The sequence below is a fragment of the Muscardinus avellanarius genome (assembly GCF_963383645.1).
Source record: "Muscardinus avellanarius genome assembly, chromosome: 17".
Taxonomy (NCBI): Eukaryota; Metazoa; Chordata; class Mammalia; order Rodentia; family Gliridae; genus Muscardinus; species Muscardinus avellanarius.
This window is the reverse complement of record NC_137803.1, coordinates 16170081-16173839: the sequence shown is the minus strand read 5'-3', so window position 1 is coordinate 16173839 and position 3759 is coordinate 16170081. Positions and strand designations below refer to the sequence as shown.

The window sequence follows — 3759 nt, the reverse complement described above, 5'->3', positions numbered from 1 at the left end:
TCTCAAGATTAAAAGAAAAAAATAGGGCTGGGGGTGAAGCTCAGAGGTCAAATGTCCCTGGGTTCAATCCCCAGACCCGCAAAAAAAAAAAAAAAAAAAAAAAAAGATATGTATTACAAACAGTGCAGTGCAGGATTAACAGATGAATATAAAAAATAAAAATATTTTAAACAAGTGACTGGATAGATGGCTGATATGTATTGGAATATTAGACTTCTATTAAAATTTTGTTTGCAAAATAGAATTTATGACAGGGGAAATGCTTAATAAACACTTTGTTGAGAAAAATCTGCATGAGAAATTCATGTATCATATTTTCTCAATAAAATAAAACAAAATCTGTATAGAAAGAAATGCTAACAGAGATTACAGTTGTGTGGTAGGATTTCAAGTGAGTTTTGAACTTTTTGCTATTTTCCAAACTCACTGGAGGCAAAAATTTCTTCGATAATCCAAAATCAATTTAATACTAAAATAAATGCACCCAAGCATTAATAGTAATTATCTGTATATATGGTAATATTGTGGGTAATTTCTTCCTTAATTTTGTCTTTTGTACTTTCCATATATTCTAACACATGACTTTTTAAAATTTACAATAAAAAAAATAGACTTAGCCAGGTGTGTTGGCACATACCTGTAATTCCAGTTTTGGAGAGGCTGAGACAGGATGATCAGGGGCTCAGAGTCAGCCTCAGCAACTTAGTGAGTCTGAAAAACCTTGTTTCCAAATAAAAAATAAAATTGGGTTGGGCCTTATTTACTCATCTATAGTATCTCCTTCTTCGTCTCGAGTTCCTCCTATGACCCATTTTCTCCCTAGCTTCCACATATTAGGGAGAGCATCTGATTTCTTACCTTTTTTGACTGACTAATCTCACTTAGAATAATGTTCTCCAGTTCCGTTCACTTCCCTGTAAATGACGTAATTTTGTTCTCCTTTATGGCTGAGTAAAATTCCATTGTGTACATAGGAGGAACTCGAAACCAAGAAGGAGAAACTATACATGACCAAATAAGGCGACCAAACTGAGGGGGATGGGAGGGAGAGAGGGAAATTCCTTCATGTACATGATGTACATTCACAGACATACCAAAGTCAATCGCTAAGCCCCACATGAGAAGAAGGGAGGAGGGAGGGAATGGGGTGGGAATTGGGGAAGGGCTAAATGAGCGATGTGTGCATGTAGGCCTCTACCATATTATACCCCATTGAGACGCATGACTACAATGCACCAATAAAAATTTTTAAATAAATAGGGTTAGGGGTATAGCTCAGAGGTAGAATGTCCCTAGGTTCCATCCCCAGCACCACCACAAACAACAAATAAATACAATAAAATAAACTTTATAAAGAGGTATGCTTATGGATGATCTAACCATAGAGGATATTCTTGAGGTCTCGTAGCGGCTTTACACTGGCTGACTCATTAAACTTTTGAGATGATGTCACATGGGACCAATATAATTTCTGTCGTAGGTATATAATTGTTCCCAACTCTTCTTCTCCCCTATTTTCACACTGCTTACCATAGGACTTGGCAGAAGGAATTCTTCCACTGCATTGATGCCACCTCGACCCTTTGACTTGCTTTGGCTGGTGATGTGGGCAGAGTGACTGGGCAGGTTGGGAGCTTAAGTGGAAAGGTACACCCCATGCATCTCCCCCGGCCCCCTGCCTTGTGCACTGGTTATGAGAAGAGTCTTTCAGGGGTAGCTGCTGCTGCTTCCGTCTGGCTGAAAGAGCACATGAAGCAGATCCAAGTCCAACCTCGGTGAAGAGCTGAGCCCCACAAAACCTGTTTCCTGAATCAGAACCACCTGTTGGGTCCGGACTAGACCAGCCGTTCGGCCAGCCCAACTCTCCTCCTCTCCTGTTTCCACTTGGAGTAGATGTTCATTGAATGATGTGCTATGTAGCATAGGTAAAGGTCATAAATGTTCATGGTAAATGCTCTAATTCCATCAAGAGTCAATGTCTATTGATGAAAGCGTTTGACTTCCGGGTAGTTTGTTACGCAGCATAAACAAACCAATACAATGCCATTGATAAAGACAGTACAGGGCAAGATGAATGGCCCATTATATGGATTCCTTTGTTCTTATATTGTAGCTTCAAAATATACCTAGCCCTTCATTACCCCTGAATCTTGATGAAGTTGTGTTTTGTGCGTGTGTGTGTGTGTGTGTGTGTGTATGGCTGTTTCTGAAGTATGTATTTATGAAAGTATATATGTGAAAAAATCATTGAGTATTATGACTACATATACAGCACTGTGCTCATGTGTTGTCCTTCATTTAAACCCATTAAATATACATCCTTCACTGTGTCTATTCTGATGGGCATTAAAGAAATAACATTCTGGACCACATCTGCCGTGAGGATGAAGACCACTCTCAGCAATCAGACTGTCGATATTACAGAAAATGTGGACTGAAGGGGTGCACGGCTATTGTGGAGAGCCCTAGAAGAGCACTGTGAGGGACTTCAATCACGTCAACCCAGAACTCAGCCTCCTTGGAAAGAAAAAGTAAAGGTCTGTGTCGACACACGGTGGGGAAATAGAAAGGAACTGGCTCCTGTTCCCACTCTCCGTAGTCACGTGCAGAACATGATCAAGGGCGTTACACCGGGCTCCGTTACAAGATGAGGTCTGGGAATACTCACTTCCTCATTAACGCCATTATTCAGGAAAATGGGTCTCTCACTGAAATCGGGAATTTCTTGGGTGAAAAATACATCCATAGGGTTTGGATGCAGACAGGTGCTGCTTATTCATATCTCAAGCCCAGCAAGATGAATTAAGCCTTGAAGGGAAGGATATTGAACTTGTTTCAAATTCAGCTGCTTTAATTCCGCAAGACACACCAGTTAAAAACAAGGATATCAGAACATTTGGGGATGGTGCCTGTGTTTCTGAACAAGGAGCAGTACAGCTGGCCGATGGATGAGATCTAAGAGTTATCCAACTACAGAAACAAGATCCTGGATTATAAGACCAATGTGTGACATTTTAATGACATAATAAAAGACTTCTATTTGTTTGCAAGGAAAAAAAGAATACCATTCTGGGCTATAAACCTAAATATTTATTTAGACACTCATCTTAGAAATTTTAAAATTATTACTCACTCTGAGCTATTCTTTGCTATGCAGACTGGCATTATCTTTCCTTTCAGACCAGGGTTTCTCAACATTAGCACTTTGAGTCAAATAATTCTTTGTCACGGAGCTTGTCAAAGTGCATTATAAGATATTTAGCAGAATCCCTGGCCTTGGCCCACTAAAATAATAATAGTGCAAAGCCCTGTCCCAAGTTGTGAACATCAAAAATGCTTCTAGACATTTCTAAGTGTCCCTTTGTGGTGGGGAGAGGGAATTTAGAGTTCACCCTAAATTGAGAACTACTATTTCAGAGAAAGTTGGAATTCAGTTTGGCTAAGTCAAATTTATGATGGTAGGCATCACCTGGATATATTTTAAGGTTAAGCCTTATATTTCATTCAGTCTGTAGTAGATATAGAAATATCTTAAATACAGATTTAACCTATAGAACTGTTGTCATTGATGACTGTGGGAAAAACCCTAAAGGTAGCATTGGCCTGACAAGTAGATTTGCTAAAATCCATCTGTGCTTACTCTGAAGTTCAGCAAAACTTCCACCATTGAGCACAAAACCACGCAGCCTGGTGAGACAAAGCATCCCACGGGCCATGTTTTTAAGAAACAACATCATAGTCAGCTTCGTACTTCATAAA

The 3759-nt window shown here is 39.6% G+C and overlaps 1 pseudogene across 1 annotated transcript; it reads left to right on the top strand.

Moving 5' to 3' along the window:
• Nucleotides 1-2384: 2384 nt before the first annotated feature.
• On the top strand, nucleotides 2385-2952 carry LOC308276071 (large ribosomal subunit protein uL6-like; annotated as a pseudogene). Its single transcript has one exon. The product of its transcript is annotated as a large ribosomal subunit protein uL6-like (transcript).
• The last annotated feature ends 807 nt before the right edge of the window (nucleotides 2953-3759 follow it).